General features: G+C 46.2%; 2 long non-coding RNA genes across 2 annotated transcripts in view; one reads left to right on the forward strand and one right to left on the reverse strand.

The window, feature by feature from the left end:
- LOC307209025 overlaps nucleotides 1–17,985 on the forward strand; it is a 442,352-nt gene that overhangs the window by 407,593 nt on the left and 16,774 nt on the right. The gene's annotated exons all lie outside the window — the stretch shown is intronic.
- On the reverse strand, nucleotides 11,171–15,098 carry LOC307215195. The gene is made up of 2 exons (XR_013838369.1): nucleotides 14,771–15,098; nucleotides 11,171–14,586 (listed from the first exon to the last, which is right to left on the reverse strand). It is a non-coding gene; the product is annotated as an uncharacterized lncRNA (long non-coding RNA).

The raw sequence follows: 17,985 nt of genomic DNA on the forward strand, positions 1-17,985 counted from the left end.
TTTTAAAAAAAATATTTTTATTTATGTTTACATGAAATTTCCCAAAAAAAACCATACAACATATTTTCTCATCTTATTCAGTGTTTTGGACTTCCATCAACCACATCTGAAGATTTTTCAATCTTTATCACTTAATCTGCATTTCATTAATTTCACTATTACTTTTAATAGCCCTTCACTAATAGTTCTCTTCATACTTTTCTCTGCAATATTTCACATAGCCCTCCTTACAAAACTTCTTGCAATCCTACTAGCGTAATCTGTTGGTTACAATTGCTTTCCAGATAGTTCACATATTTACTTCAGTCCTCTGAGAATCTCTGATCCCGCAGGTTTCGAATCCTTCCTGTCATCTTCTCTAATTCTGCATAGTCCATTAATTTCGTCTGCCATTCCTCTTTCATCGGTAATTCTTCTTGTTTCCATTCCTGTGCCAATAGTACTCTTGCTGCCGTTATTGCATATAAAAACAGTTTATTATCCTGTCTATTAATATCCTCCCCTACAATGCCAAGTAGAAATACTTCGGGGGGGGGGTTATAAATGTATATTTCAACATCTTTTTCATCTCATTATATATCATTTCCCAGAAGCTTTTCACTTTCTTACATTCCCAACTGGGCAGATATTTTTTGCACAGCCTTGATCTAGCCCATTAGGGCATCGGCAAACCTAAGCAGAATGCAATAATTAGAATGATTCCCAGTGGATCATACATCCCCATGCCCAGCTCAAAAGAAAAGGATATCCTTTGTCTGAAATTAGGCAAGGTTCATAGAATCATAGAATCATAAAGGAACCCCAAGGATCATCTAGTCCAACCCCCTGAAATGCAGGAATCTCAGCAAAAGCATGAGATGTGATTGAGCATCTGCATTGCATGCAGAAGGCCTTGGGTTCTTGGCATGTCCAGGTAGTGCTGGGAGAAACCACCACCTGAAAATCCTGGGGAGAATCTGCCAGTCTGTGCTGATGACACTAAGCTAGATGGAACAGGAGTCTACCCTTGGTATAAGGCACTTCCCCACGCAAAAGGAGAAATGCACTGTCGACTGACTCCTAAAAGGATGAAGTGTGTTTGTGCGCATGCATGTGCTTGTATGTGTTTTCTTCTCTTCCCCTTGGATAGACCAACCACCCTCTGGCACCCTAGGAGCCAGTGTGGTGTAGTGGTTAAGAGCGGTAGTATCGTAATCTGGGGAACCGGGTTCGCGTCTCCGCTCTTCCACATGCAGCTGCTGGGTGACCTTGGGCCAGTCACACTTCTTTGAAGTCTCTCAGCCCCACTCACCTCACAGAGTGTTTGTTGTGGGGGAGGAAGAGAAAGGAGAATGTTAGCCGCTTGGAGACTCCTTCAGGTAGTGATAAAGTGGGATATCAAATCCAAACTCTTCTTCTTCTCCTCCTCCTCCTCTGTGTTACAAGGGTTTTAGCAAGCCTGTAAGCAGGGTAAGGGACGTGGGTGGCGCTGTGGGTTAAACCACAGAGCCTAGGACACAGAGCTGATCAGAAGGTCTGCAGTTCGAATCCCTGCAACAGCGTGAGCTCCCGTTGCTCGGTCCCTGCTCCTGCCAACCTAGCAGTTCGAAAGCACCTCAAAGTGCAAGCAGATAAATAGGTACCGCTCTGGCAGGAAGGTAAACGGCGTTTTCATGCGCTGCTCTGGTTCGCCAGAAGCGGCTTAGTCATGCTGGCCACATGACCCAGAAGCTGTACGCTGGCTCCCTCGGCCAATAAAGCGAGATGAGCGCCGCAACCCCAGAGTCGGCCACGACTGGACCTAATGGTCAGGGGTCCCTTTACCTTTAAGCAGGGTAAGGGATGCAGATTTAAAGGATGGGCCATAGGTCAGTGGCAGAGTCTCTGCTTTACATGCAGAAAGATGCATATTTAATCTCTGGTATCTCCAAGTTGGACCAGGAAAGACCCCTGATTGAAATTCCGGATAGCTGCTGCCAGTCCGTGTAGACCATACTGAACAAGATGGACCAGTTGCCTTCCTCCATATAAGGCAGCTTCCTTTGTTGCTAAATGTTTTGAGAGCTGAAGTGGGCAGAGAATCATTGCAGGACAGCCAGAGCATAAATACAGGCAATTCGATATGTTTAAAGTGATTGAATTATATCCGTGAGCAGATAGGCAGATTACTGCATCTGTGTTTTTCCTTATAGGCTAGCAAGATGACATTTCTCTGTTTTTAAATTAAAGGTCAGAATCCAGATAGGCAGCTACATTATTCTTCAGGAAGCCAGGCTACCACACTTAACGCTTCTGAATACCAGTTGCTGGAAGATGGCAGGGGGTCTGGTGGCGACAGGGTCTCTTGTGCTTGGGTCCTGCGTTCGAGTTTCCTACAGGCACCTGGCTGGCCACTGTGGAAGAGGATTCTGGACTAGATGGGCCATTGACTTGGTCCAGTAGGACTCTTCCTGTGTTCTTAACCTCTAGTATATTTATTTTATAAAATTTATATAGTGCTTGACAGTTGATTAGAGCATAGTGCTGATAATGTCAAGGTTGTGGGTTCGATCACCATATGGGTCACCTGCATATTGCTGCATTGCAGAGGGCTGGACACGATGGTCTTTCCTTTTTTGCCAAATAATATTTATTAGTTTTCCAAATTTTTGACAAAACGATGTCAAATTACATCAAATTTAACACAATTTCCCCCCAAAAGTTGACTTCCTGCTCATTGTCCTAGATGCATCCCTACTTTCCCTCAATGCTGCTTAATATTACGGATTAGATGATCCTCAGCATAGCTTCCAACTCTACAATTCTCTGATTCTATGAAATTGCAACAAGTAAATAAAAATGTGCATTATGCAATTTCTTCAAAAGCAAGAGTCAAGGATTTACAGCAAGGAAGTTTCTTTTGTCTCATCATTGCTGTTAATTTGGAAAACGGGGCAGGGAAACTTCCAATTTCTTCCAAGGGAAGATTCAACAGAGAAGGGAGAGCAAATGCAACGCCGTTAAGTTTCCTTCAGTCCATTGTGGTGTACCTAACCCTCATTTATCAGCAGGTGGCGCTATGCAGCCAAAAACGGATGTCGGGGCGGGGGGGGGGGTGAGGTTGGAATGAGATACATTAAGTAGCTTTTGTTTTAACCGACCTTGAATTGTCTATATTATATACACGTATTTTTAGAATGGAAAGGTTGTCTGTAGATAGCTTCAGATGCATAACTGAATGAGAGAGGGAGGGAGGGAGAGATGTCTAATAATAATATTATAATAATTTATTATTTATACCCTGCCCATCTGGCTGGGCTTCCCCAGCCACTCTGGGTGGCTTCCAACAAAATATTAAAATAAAGTAATGCATCAAACATGTCTAAGTGTTTCTGGTATTGTAGAATGGGTGGGGTACCTTCTATTCCTATTCCAGAGTTGGTGGTTGACTGCACAGAATTAAGTTGGAATCCAAAATCATAGAATTGTAGAGTTGGAAGGGACCCTGAGGGTCATCTAGTCCAAGCCCCTGCAATGCAGGAATATGCAGCTGTCCCATACGGGGATCGAACCTGCAACCTCCTTGGTGTTATAAGCACCACACTCTAACCAACTGAGCTGAAGCCTTCCAGATGTTATTAGACTCCAGCTCCCATCACCCCCAGCCAACATCATGGCCAACAGGCAAGGATGGTGAGCGATGGAGACCATCAACATCTGGAGAGCCACAAGTTGCCCCATCCCTCGTGTAGAATGTATTTTTGGTAAATGGTGCTCTAAGTATGTTCTATACTGGTGGTTCTCAAAGGGTGTCGCAGAAGATGAAGGCAAGTGTGGCAGGATGATTCAAGGACAATCAAAGACTCATTGAAACATTTCAGCATACTATAGTATAACACAATATCAAAATATATTTTTTTATTTGCAGAATGTGGATAGGCATTGTGGCGATCACATACAGGGCCCCTGGACGTTTGACGGTCTATTGACCCTGCGATTGCTTTTTCCGCTGCCACCACCCCGTATCTCATGGGGACACACGGAGTCCAGTCAGTTGTTAACATAAACGAATAACCAAGTTTATTTTTAAATGCAGGAACAAGCTTGTGGTTTCAGTTAATTTTTCTCTTGTCAGTTTCTTATTCTTAGTTCCTAACAACTCCAAACTGATTATTCCAACTATCTATCTGACTCCACCTAACAATTCCTCTCACTCTCTCACAATACAACTCTACCAACCCACACCTAAACCTCCCTCTTCCTTCATCAACTCCCAAACCTCAACTCAACTGACTTTCAAAACCTCACACTCTATCTTTTACTCCCCCCTTGCATTCTCACTGGCCAATCACATCACACCTATTTTAACCCTTTCCTTCTGACCCTCCTAGGAGGCAAACACCACAGGCATCTTTTTCAAAATGACAACAAGAGAGTCAAATTTTATTGAGGACAATCCTCAGTTGTGCTTTGCAATGTATTTCTTATCGATAAAAAAATGGTGTTCCACAGGTATGTTTCATAGAGCTGTAGAGCTGGAAGGGACGCTAAGGATCATCTAGTCCAACCCCCTACAATGCAGGAATATACAGCTGTCCCACTCAGGGATCGAACCTGCAACCCTGACGCTATCTGCACCACACTCTAACCAACTGAGCTATCCAGGTTCAAACATGCTATGCAGTTTGACTCTTATTCCCATTGAACTCAGTGGGGCTTATCCATGAGTAGAGATAGACAGACCGGATTGCATTGTGGTGCGAGCAAATTCTGAAAGTGTGGCCCTGATTTTTAAAAAAGTTTGAGAACCATTGCTCTATGCCTATGCTTTCAAAAATCCCCAAATCAGTAGTGCAATGGTAAATTCCAAAACTTAAACATTGTTCTTGACAACTCTCATACCTGGACAGACAACTCTCCACCCTGGATACCCATGCCCCTTCTTAAGATTACACAACAAAAATGAAATTTTGACCAATTTTTAGACACTGTGGCTTCAGTTCCAAGCCTTTCCCCCACTCTCCTTTGCTTAACATAGGGCCTGATGAAGAGCTCTTGTAGACCCAAAAGTTTGCTGTCTATTTTGTGACAATTTGCTGCCCTTGTGGATCCTGCCACCCAAGGCAGTCACTTCACCTTGCCTCATGCATGGGCCAGCCCTGTCGAGTATTAGAGCATACAAACCATTTTCAAGGGCAGCCACCCAAATAGTGCATTGTAGTATACACAACATAGCAGCTTAAGCTATAGTCAAACATGTTGGTTATTAGTTAGGAATCGGAATAGTCAATTAGAACAGGACTTATTACTCTTCAGAATTCATTATTAACAAAGATGCTGGCCATTTTCTAAACAATTGTGTTCTACATATGCCAGTTTTTGACTTTGAGTCTGTGGGTGTTCCCATTTCTCTGGTGAGATACCTAGCTCATCAATTTGTAAGGAATGCAAGCCACTTTATAAGCTACTCTCTGAAGACATGTCGGGATTTTACGAGGTGTTTGGGACTCTCAGTCCTTGCCCAATGCAAAGTCAACCTACCGCATCTGGCCTGGTGTCAGGTGGAACACTGATACACAAGCCTGTAATTTTAGGAGATAATACAATGGCGCTCCATTAATTTTGGTTTCCGTGATATCAGTTTTATCTCACCAATGTGACTCCATGGACCCATAAAGAGGTTTCCTTCAGTAATTATCGAGCCATGAAAAACATCGTGTCAGTCTTCAATCCATGTGCTCTTTCAGTCACCAATGCCAAACTACTTTCCGTATACAATCTTTTTACAAAAGGTGAATGCGGGCAACATTAACCCTGTTGTGTGGGAATCCCTTGCAGACAACCGCATTGCCTGGAAACAGACAGCCGAGTTGTGTATCCACATCAGTGACCAGAAGAGGAATGACTGCTGGGAGGAGCCCAGAGAGAAGAAAGGCCATGGTGCATCTGCAGGAACACGAATGGGCTCCTTCATCTGCCCCGGCTGCAACAAAACATGTCTCTCCTGCATCAGTCTCTACAGCCACAGGAGGCACTGCAACCTTCCAACATCTTGACTTCACCCCCAAAGGCACACACCTCAATTGTCTCACAAGACAGACAGGTGTCAACAATGCCTTGCTTTTTCCCCCTGATGGGACTCAAGGTGGCTGATGGGAGTTGTAGGCCATGTAAACTACTCTTGCTCTAGGTCAAGGTTTCCCAAACTTGGATCTCCACCTGTTGTTGGACTACAACTCCCATCATCCCTAGCTAGCAGGACCAGTGGCCAGGGATGATGGGAACTGTAGTCCAGAAATAGCCAGAGACCAAAGTTTGGGAAACCCTCTCTAGGTTCAGAGGCAGCAGGGGTGCCTACTTGAATAAAATGTTGGGGGTCCAGGTAAGCACTACCCCACTTTACAGACCCCAAGACGCGGCACACACATACCATTTGAATGGCAATGCCCATTAACTGGGGAGGGGGCTCAAATATTTTATAGGGAGGCCAAAGGGACCTCAGTCCATAGGAGTTGGCTTCCAGTGCTTCTCACATGGACTACCTCCCTCTCAGGAGCAACTACGGAAGAGGGCTTGTGGGCTTTCTTTAGGCATTTGTTTGGTCGCTGCTGGAAATAAGATGGCGGACTAACGCCACTCCACAGCTGGAGGCAATATATTTCTGAATACCAGTTGCTGGAAACCTCAGGAGGGGAGAGTGCCATTGCACAAAGGTCTAATGCCTCTGATCTCCAGTCTGTTGCAACAGGGAGGTTCTTAAGTTCTGTTCCATCCCCAGTCGGTCTTGTAGACATGCATGGGCAAAGCTGCCATTATCATCAACAAGGCTACTAAATTCATTAAACAGTTGATGGCGAATTGGTTTTAGTCCATCCTTAAACAAACAAACAAAGAAATTGAAAAAGATCCTAACACATTGGACGTGTGACTGCAACATGTAACATTTGATGAGGGGTTTCCCCCCACCCCATCGCTAAAGCTGTCCAGCGTATGAAATGTGGTAACTAAACATTATTTTTAGATTTATTTCTCCTTGTCATCCCAAAGACTCCAGATCTACTTTATGATGCTGTGAAGGTTAAACCGCTTATGGAAGAGGAAAGGAAAACTCTTCACGTAGGGCTGCCATAAAAACGTCAGGGAATTATTTCTAATTTTAGCACCCTCTGTGCTTTTAAAGCTGCTTCTCACACTGTCAAGGCTTTGTGTTTTGTTTTGTTTTTTAGGAGGGGGTGTGATAATTCAAACCCACACACACACAAAAAAAACAACCAGTGCTGGAGAAGTACCAAGTGTTGAAACAGTAAGAGCTGGTAGTGGGTCAGAGTTGGGTGGGAACATTTCAGTGATGGTTTACAGATCACCATCAAGCACAACCTGAGAGAGGAGAGGACATTCACATCTTCTGTGTTTCACTTGTGTGCAAGGTGTTGCTTTTGACATGCGGGTAGTAACCATTCCACCTGGCCGCGTGTTGAAGAAGGAGAGGCAGAAGCAAGACCTGACCAAGACATTTTGCTGCCTGAGGCAAGGGACAAAATGGTGCCCAATCCATTCATTCCATGTACAATGACGCCACTTTCTGCTGCTCTTGGGAGTAAACACTTAGGGGATGAAGGGCAGGGTTAGTGCTAGGCATAGCTCTGTCTGCCAGCACCTTGCGAGTCTTCCAGTCAACCAGCACCTGCCACCTGAAGCAGCCGCTTCCCTCGGACCAACGGTAGGACCGGCCCTGAACAGCAGGGTCCATTCAGCTGCCGCTTGGCTCTTCCCCACCCAACGGCGGAGCATATACCTGCACTGCCCAGGGCGGATGCACTCCTGAGGGGGGCATAGGCTGCCCTCCCAGGTGTGGGATAGCCGCTCAGGTGCACGGAGTGGCGTGCGTGCCCTGCAGCCAGGGGTGGAGCAAGCCACCCACAAGGGCGGAATGAGCCGCTTATGGCAGGCCTTTGGCATGCCGCCCACCCGCGACTCCCAAGCCTCTCCCAAGCTGTCTGTGCTGGTCCTGTGGGTTACCCAAGAGGCGAGGTCCAAGTCTGGTCTGTGGTCAAAGGTGCAACGTGGAGGCAGTCCGTAGTAGCTGAAGCTGGGTGCAGGGCAGGGAGTCAGGCGAAGTCAGGAACAGGCATGCAAGCAGGGAGAGTCAGGAGCTCTGGCAGAAAAGCAGGACAGGGTTCACGCAGGAACTAGCAACTAACAATGTTGCTCCCGCAACTTGGGACTGGGGCTGGCCGGCTTTTATCTGCCCTGAGGCATGGGGCGGCCCCGATCCTCTGGTGACTCGCCTCTCCTGCGGGAACTTAGTTCCCTCCGCCTCTCTGCCCTGAGCCTCTGCAGCTCAGGAGAGGCTGGAGGGTTACCGGACCCAGAGGCAACCTCCTCTTCCCCTGCCGGGGTTGAGAGTGGAGCACCTGCAGGCAATGGGTCCTCCATCACCTCAGGAACCAGAGCAGACTCAACTGATGCCTGCACCTGAGGATCCAGCACAGGTGAGGACCCTTCAGGCTCAGGCCCCAGCCTCGGCTCAGCTGGTTCTGGAGGCGGGGAATCTTGTGCAGGCTGGGATCCCTCAGGTTCAGCATCCGAGTCCAAATCCCAGACCATCACACTGTCAAAACGAAGGGGGAAGCGGGGAATGCTGCCGGCAAAGCAGCACAGCTCCCCCTTCCACCGATGGCTTGGGGTAGGCTTGGGAGTCACAGGCAGGCGATGAGCCAAATGTCACCCCCCTCAGTGAAGACACCCGGGGCAGTCCGCCCCCACCGCACCCCCTTCCTCTGCCCCTGTCCCCACCCAGGACTGTCTTCCTCCATAGGTAGCATGCGAAGCTGTCTTAGATCAAATCAGAACATGGCTCCATGTTCTGACATTGACAGACAGCAGCTCTCCAAAATTTCAGACATGGGATATTCTCAGCCGAAATGAAGACGTCAGGGACTGTACCTGGGATATGCTGCATGCAAAGCTGTCAACCCGTCTGGTCATTTTAACTATTATATGATGGGTAAGAATTAGGAACTAGATTAATGCATTTCTCCATTTTCTTCCCATTTTCTCTCTCCTCCCCCCCCCCCCGCCCGCCACTTTTGCATCATGTCTATTAGACTGTAAGCCTGCAAGCAGAGATGTTTCAATCTCTGTGTAGCTCTTAGAAGTTAGGAGCGTAATTAATTAACTAACCTAGGAGGCCCTCAAAGACAGCCACTGTATTAAGAAATCAGCAAGGTTGTGAGATTCTTGAAGCAGGCAGATTCCTCCTCTCCCCTTTCCCATGCAAGATCATTTCCATGTTTTCATCATGGACAATTAAGAAGCTGTCAGGAATGCTAACATGTGCGTCTTTCTCTTTGCCAAACGCCCGGGAAAAAAGGGGAAAACTACTGTGTGTTTTCCTCAATTTCACTGGGCTTGTTTCAGCCTGCTACAGAGCTTGAGAAATACAGCTAGCAGGCCACCCTATGGTGACTCCCAGCAAAATTAAACTCATTATGCCATTGTTAACCTCACCTAACCTGTTTTTGATGTGAGACAGCGTAGTGGCATGACCTGTTCCAAGCAGCCTGTTCCACAGACATCGTGATCTTCCAGACCAGCTGGCACAGGTCTTTTAGGAGGGGAAAAATGCTTTTGGGGAAACCAGGCTGCTGACTTGGATTTGTTCACACACTTTACTCTTGGTATTCACTTTGTGACTCTGTAGAACATGAGGTTCTTAATCCCAGGACTGTGGGTTCGGGCCCTGTGTTGGGCGAAAGATTCCTGCATTTCAGGGTTTTGGACTAGATTGCTGTATTGTTTTTAACACTTGATTGGAAGCCGCCCAGAGTGGCTGGGGAAACTCAGCCAGATGGGCGGGGTATAAATAATAAATTATTATTATTATTATATTATAGATGAGCCTCATGGTGGCTTCCAACTCTACAAATCTATGTTTCTATGAACAAAGTGTTCCTTTATATCTACAAAATTTAAATGTCCACAGACACTTCATGGGCATGATCCAGCTAAGTGCTTATGCTTTCCTACTGAAATCAAAGGGGACCCGCCTCCCCACCCCCAAGCGCTTAACCTTTGCAGGTTTATGCCCAAGTCTTAGCAAAGATATTTGCCGCTTTTGCATTAAAATGTGGAACATGTATATTTTCAGTAATGATCTGCCAGAAGCCTTCATCTGCCCCAGCTGCAACAAAACATGTCTCTCCTGCGTCAGTCTCTACAGCCACAGCAGGTGCTGCAACCTTCCAACAATTTGACTTCACCCCCAAAGGTGCAGTCCTCCATTGTCTCCCGAGAGAGATGGAGGCCAACAGATCTGTTGTGTAAGCTAATATCTATTAGGTAGGATAAAGGAATGTTTTTATTCCTTTAAAAAAGTACATTGCAAAAGAAGAGGAGGAGGAGGAGGAGGAGGAGAGATGGGGAACCCTATATCCATGTACCCCCAGCTTCCAGGCCAAATTAGTCCTGGCAGGGGTTCCACAGGGCCAGTTTCCTCAAGCCACAGCCAGCTGCCTGATACCTGACATAGCTATAGGGCAGAAATTCAATTCATTTCATAATCTAGGCAAACCTACCCTATCTGCACTTTTGAAACATGCACTGAAACGCCATTTGAAATGCACACTTCTCTAAAATTTGCCTTGCAGTTTTCAAGTCAGGTAATGTGTGCACAAATGCACATGCTCTGGTAAAAAAAAAGTGTTAAAATGCATGAATTCATAAAAATAGCATGAAGAAAGGTACTGCATTGGGATACATTGCTTTGCAAACATGTGTATATTCTAGGAAATTGCATACATAACATGCATTTTAGGAGACGTGCATTTTAGGAGAACTGCACACTAAAAGGAGGGTGAATTTTAATAAGAACTACTTTAAAAATAAAAAAATCACAAACCAATGTGGAAATGTGAGAAATGGAGCTAAAGGCTGGAGGAACAGGAAGAAATTGAAATGAACAGATCTGCTCATCCCGAACATGATTGTAAGGTAAAGGAAATGACTGTGAAGGAACAACGGGGAGCCTTAAAGTGCACTCCTGAGTACTCCTTGGGCAAGCAGGGCTTCCATTCAGCAACTATTAAGCTGGCACAGTTAAAATTGCTTACTGAGCAGTCATTCCACTGGCTTCAATTCAACCTGCTTTGATGAAAGTAGCTTGAGGACTATGCCCAGTGACTTGAAGGGAATGAAGTCTTTGAGAGTCAGGTGGGTGTTGGAATTTATTTCTTTATTTAAAAATGGCAGTGTACAAGAAAATTGTTACATAAAATTATCACATCGTGAAATATGCAACCACTCACTGAATTTCATACTTCTCCAAATGTTGGGACACCATTTCTGTACTTTTAGTGAAAGCATGTCTAGAAATCGATACTTTGCATGAAGACATTTTAAAACCTGTACTTAAATGTGGATTCCCCTCCCAAAAATAAATAAGTAAAACAGAAGTTATTCCCGCTGATTTCAGTGAGGATTTCTCCCAGTTAAGGGAGTATAGGGTCTCAGCTGTAATCCTATACCGCTTTGCTCCTGCACAGAGTTCCATTAGCCCTGCCTTCCCCCTGATTTTATCAGACTGCATTGAATTGCAAGGAGTAGCCTTGTACATAATTATCTAGAAGATGCTCTATAGTGCAAGCTTTTGCATTTTTACTGAGAATTAAGTCCCATTGTTTCCAGTGGAAATTATGCCCAGGGAAATTATGCAGAATTGCACCCCTATTGGGGAGATTTCAGCCAGCAAGTAAAAAAAACTCTTACATCATCTGTGCTGACTTCCTAAGGTAAAAGCACATTATTTACACAAACCTATCCCTCAAAGAACTATGGAAATTGTAATTTGGTGAGGGTGCTGAGACTCTCCAGTTAAAAATCATTCACTCCCCACAAAAAAGAATTCCAGATTCCCTAGGGAGACAGGATGGTTGTTGAAACCACTCCAAGGCTGAAAACCTTTGCATTCTTATCTAGGAAGAAACCACATTGGGGACATAAGATTTACATAGCCATAGGATTGTGCTGCACATTTAAGCTCTGGCAGGCCCTGGATCGTTCTACAATTTTAGAAAACTCTCAGCATGAGTTTCAAGTAGGCACTGCACAGATTGCGAGTCACCATAGCAAATGCAATATATATTGTGACCTGACAGGTGATTGGCAGCCCCCCTTAGCTCCAGGCAGGCAATATAAGCAGCAAAGGGGAGGGGAGTTAGTTTAGTGGATTGTGTTTGGCTCGGTTGGCCACAAGTTGTGCAAGCCTTGATTTAAGGCCCATGACTTCAGACAACCATTTATCAACTGGAAACTTACTACAGCGTTCTGTGCAAAGCTATTTGGCCAGCCTGTCCATGTTTAGCCTTCTGCCAAGGGGTGAGCAGAATGTTTCCCCCACCCCGACACACCTTTCCACCTGCTCAAAAAGCTGGAAGGACAGAGGGAGGGGAGGAATATTCTCTTCCCACTTGGCAGGGCATTGCACTATAATAAAGAAGAGCAACAAAGAATCTTGTGGCATCTAAAAGATTTTTAATGGATTTTTTTATCACACGGTATGTGTTCACTGGCTTACCAATGGCCGCCTATGTTACTAATTACTGGGTCTTTTTGTGAATGGCCACTGCTAGTAAGACAGTTACCATCGTCTGAATTATTCTGTATTGCATTTGCTTTTGACATCGCTGTTCACAAGGCATCCCCAACCCAACACCCAACCATGTATATACGTACCTGCAATGCAGGATAATACTGTCTAAATCTGACGAAATGGACTGTAATCCACAACAGCTTGTACTGTAATAAATTTGTTAGTTTCTGCAATACCTACTTTGTAGCTTCTTGCTGCAAAAGACTCGCACAGCTACCCCTTATGGAAATTGAAATAAGCAAGTTTTCTTTGGGAATTTGGATTCTCTCGTTGCTCACTTTTAAAATGGGACATGTGTGAATTCTCTACAGCCAAGATCATTACATTTCTGTATTTTAAATACAGGACCAAAACAAGGGAGAAAACACGTCATAAGGTTGTTACCTTTCATACAATGTTCATGCATTTGTTCAAGGAATTGTTATTGTTTAAACTATGCAATTGTGATAGAAAATAAACAGACAAGAATAAAATATAAAGTTTTTAGCCCAAGAAATCAGCAGCAAAACATTTATTTGGTTCTAACATACATCCTAAATATTCTGTCCCAATTAGTGGAGTTTAGCGTCTTACAACACAAACACATTTTTAAAAGGTTTCCCCACAGTTGTTGTTTTTCGGACAGGCCAGCCAATTCACCTAAGGTTGCCATTCAAAGGGTGCTTACCTAGAAGCAAATTACACAGAAATCAGTGGGGCTTACTCCTGTGTCAACATGGTTAGGGCTCAGCTATTAATGATTAAGCAGCTGTGTATCTCCTGTACACTAATCCTGCACTGGCTTGGGTGTCAATCTGGAGCAAACCATCAGGTCATCATCGGAGGGCAGCTTAAATAAACTTAGCAGCTCCGAGAATGCAGGATTCCAGTCCTATGGAATGTTCTCAGGCAAGTGCCCTGGGAGACTTTGACACACACTTACTTCAATACTTCAGTTCCACTGAAACCGGCTGACGTACAAGAAACTGTTCGAGGGTAAGTAGCGTTTGAGGCTGTAGTCCTCAAATTCATTCCTTCCAAAGGAGGTCTTAGTGACTTTTGCCGTGGAGGCAACTGGGAGGGGAGGAGCAGGTGTCATCATTCTGCAAACGCAGAATGATTTATCTGCTCTCATTTTGGCAGCCATTGAACCAATCTGTTGGCGCACACAAAGGTGCGTGTGGGAACTGGTCCTATACGCCCAAGCGAACACACCTTCCTTTCGATATAGACCGGAATTACCTGTGGGACTTGACGGCTTGCTCACCGACTCTGCACCAGCCCAAATTGTTCCAACAGGATTTTTTGTCCTCATCTCGTCTTTCCCTCCCCCCTCCCAATCTCGCACTCTTTCTATTTCTCACCCATTTGACAACAACCTGTCACACCCCCTAACTTACTAACCAGCGGAATTATTCTCATAGAGTGTCTTACACCTATCCTACTCCATATTATAGAACTGACATCCATGAGGACTGGAAACTTATTTTTTAAAAAAACACTGTTAAAGTTGATTTTTAATCCCTGAGTGCAGCTTGCTTCGCTTCCTATTAAATCTGAAAGGAAAGCCCGATTTCTTTGCTTGATCGCTTACTCCATTGATTACAAATTTTGAGGGATGGGTTAAAAGAAAACCAAACCCCGTCCTGAATTTCTCATCTCCAGGGCAGCTTCGCCACGTTCAGTGGGATGCCTTTGCCGGTGGCTGTCGGATGGTGTCCTTTCCCAGGTCGGTGTGTCCCCCTCCCTCGAAATGAAACTCTTCCTCCAGTGACTGCAGCCTGAAGTCCACAGGGCAAGTTCTTTCGCCTCCTCCTTTTCCAGCTGGCGATGCTCAGGCCGCCCGGGTCAAGTGGTCCTAAACATTTCACAATTATGCTACAGAACTGTTGAACTGTTAAGAACCACTGCACCCAGCAGGCTTAGGTATCATTTGGAGAGGAGGGGGGGTCGGGAGGAGTCGTTTGGTGTCCCCACCCGCCTGCTGCATCTCCGGAGACCTGCTTAAGCCGGACAAAACAAAAGCGAGAGAAAAAAGACAACAAAGTCAAAAGAGGGGAGAGAGGGGGAGAAAGAAAAAAAAAAGAAAGAAAGCACAGACAGGCCAAAGACAAAACCCTTTTGATCTCACCCTCCCACCCGCTCCCCAAGCTAGTTGCGCGGTTTGCAGACAAAACCACTTACGAGGTGTCCAAGCAGATCCTTGGAAAGGGGGAGGAAATAAAATCTCTGCGCCCAATTCCTGCGTAACTAGGAAGGGCTGGAGAGGCAAGAGGGGCGTGCGGGGGTCCCAGCTCGGATGCAAACTGAGCACCTTAAATGCCATTATCCTCATGGGACACTAAAGCGGAGCTGGAGCCACGAGGTGCCAGGAAAGCAAAAGTTTGTGTGTGTGTGCCTGTGTGTGCCTGTGTGTGTGTGTGTGGCCAGCGCTGTCTTCTCGCTCGCCGCCGTCTCCCGGTGGAGGCAGGTAGAAAGGTAGGCAGGTAGGCAGGTAGCAGCAGCAGCGTCTCCGTCCCGATCTGCGCTCAGGCACCTCTACCTGCCCCGCCTTATATACCTGCCCCACTCCTTCGCCGTCCCCTGCAGCAGAAGTCAAGAATGCGGCCCTCGCCCCTGCCACGACCTGTTTTTCCAGGCGGCCTTTGCAACGACAGCAAGCCAAGTGGGTGGGTTGGTTGGGCGATGATGTCGGCGCGAGGCTCCTTTCTTTCTTTCCTTTTTGTTGTTGTTGTTGTTCTCCCCAAGCGATCATCATCTGGGGCGGTGTAAACGTCAGCAGCCAGAGAGAGAGAGAGAAAGCAAAGAGGGAGAGTCAAACCTGTTCTGCGCTGCGCGTTTCTGCAGCCGCCACCGCCTCCTCCCCAGCTGCTGCCAGGTGCGCGCTGAAAAGTTTTGTCACCGGGCGGGGAGCAACTGCTCAACAGGTTTGGCAGAAGCCGAGGGTGGCTCCTTAAAGCATAAGGAGCGGGGGGGAGAGAGGGGAAAAGGTGAGGTTTTTTAAAGGGGAGACTCCACCCTGGGCTTTCCACGCGCACGTTCCCCTTGCCAGGAAGAAGCTAAAGCGAGAGTGCGGGTCTCCAGGTAGCCAAAACGGCGCCGTGACACCCACACAAGGGAGGTAGCTATCAGAAAGCCTGGGAGAACCTAAGGTTTGCAGCAGGACAAAAACAAACTATGTTGTTGTTGTTTAGTCGTTTAGTCGTGTCCGACTCTTCGTGACCCCATGGACCAGAGCACGCCAGGCACTCCTGCCTTCCACTGCCTCCCGCAGTTTGGTCAGACTCATGCTGGTAGCTTCGAGAACACTGTCCAACCATCTCATCCTCTGTCATCCCCTTCTCCTTGTGCCCTCCATCTTTCCCAACATCAGGGTCTTTTCCAGGGAGGCTTCTCTTCTCATGAGGTGGCCAAAGTATTGGAGACTCAGCTTCACGATCTGTCCTTCCAGTGAGCACTCAGGGCTGATTTCCTTCAGAATGGATAGGTTTGATCTTCTTGCAGTCCATGGGACTCTCAAGAGTCTCCTCCAGCACCATAATTCAAAAGCATCAATTCTTTGGCGATCAGCCTTCTTTATGGTCCAGCTCTCACTTCCATACATCACTACTGGGAAAACCATAGCTTGAAATAGACGGACCTTTTTTGGCAAAAACAACTATAGAGATTGTAATGGGGCACCCAAAAACAGGGCAGTGATGACTGGACATGCTTGGTGGGCTCTGCCTGCTGGTTGTTGGGTGGCAGGGAGGCGCAATGCAATAGAGCATAGCTGGCTAGCTGTCAGTCAACCTGAGTAGGGACAGAACAGAAGAAGAGTCTTGGATCAGGCCAGTGGGTCACCTTCTTGTCCAGCATCCCATTCTCACAGTGGCCAACTAGAAGCCTCTTGGGAAAGCTGCAAGCACAACAGCACTTGAGATTCCCCACAGCTGGTGCTCAGAGCCACACTACCTTCAACAGTAGAAGGAGAACATAACCAAAACGCATTCTGCGCTGCAACATTCCATGCTACAGCATCTTGCTGCAGGCCCCATTTGCTATACAGTGGTACCTCGGGTTACATACCCTTCAGGTTACATACGCTTCAGGTTACAGACTCCGCTAACCCAGAAATAGTGCTTCAGGTAAAGAACTTTGCTTCAGGATGAGAACAGAAATCGGGCTTCGGCGGCGCGGCAGCAGCAGGAGGCCCCATTAGCTAAAGTGGTGCTTCAGGTTAAGAACAGTTTCAGGTTAAGTACGGACCTCCGGAACGAATTAAGTACTTAACCCGAGGTACCACTGTACAACAAGCCACGCTCGAAAGGAGTCTGAGGTGCATTTGATACCCAGAACCATTTCCCCGCTACCCACAACTGCACTCGCAATATCTCCTGTGGTATTAGTGGCTCCCCTCCCACTTCACCTTCCGGTTTTATTTAAATTGAACTATATTTATTATTGCACTTTATTTTGCTCCAAGGAGCTCAAGGGCATGCACATGATTTTGGTCACTTCCCATTTAATCCTCAAAACAACCCTGTGAGGTAGGTTGGATTGAGAGATGGCAGCTGGTCCGGTGGACATGTGAGAAAATGAAACAGTTTTGGGAACAGATTTATAAGGAATTGAAAAAGATATTTAAATACATTTTCCCGAAAAAGCCGGAAGCTTTCTTGCTAGGCTTGATGGGAGAGGAAATAGAAAAAGCAGATCAAAGGTTATTTATGTATGCTACGACTGCTGCCAGAACTTTGTTAGCCCAAAAATGGAAAGTACCAGAATTACCAACAATAGAGGAGCGTCAGACGAAGATGGTTGATTATGCGGAACTAGCAAAACTGACCTGTAGAATCCGAAATCAGGAGGAAGCAAAAAGATTGGAGTAAATTTATGGAGTAGATAAATAATAACTGTAGAAATTTGAAGACTCTGGCAGGACTGAAATAAATCTTATGATGTAGATAGGATTGGATACAATAAGAAACTGTGGAAAAGTAATTGACATAAGAAAACCTGTTGAAGGGAGGTAAGGAAGTCAATGCTCAGCAGAGTGTGGGGAAAGAATGTGGGGAAATGATTGTTGAATTTTACTGTATTTTGTTTGTTTTTATGAAATGAAACACCAATAAAAAGAATTTATTAAAAAGAGAGAGAGACGGCAGCTGGTCCAAGGTCACCCAGTGAGTTTCATGGCTGAGCAGAAACCCGAATCCTAGTCTCCCAGGTCCAGTGCACCCCAAAGTCCCCTTTTTCCAGCGCTTGGACTATCCAAGGGCGCCCTGCTCTCCCCGCCCCCTCCAAGGCAAACCATCCGTGTTCTGCATCCTCCCCAAATGCATTTGTCTGGTGTCCTTGAACCACGGCAACTGGTTTTACTGGATGGAGGGTGTGTGTGAATGTGTAGGTGTAAGAAC

Source organism: Podarcis cretensis, assembly GCF_951804945.1.
Source record: "Podarcis cretensis genome assembly, chromosome: 1".
Lineage (NCBI taxonomy): Eukaryota > Metazoa > Chordata > Lepidosauria > Squamata > Lacertidae > Podarcis > Podarcis cretensis.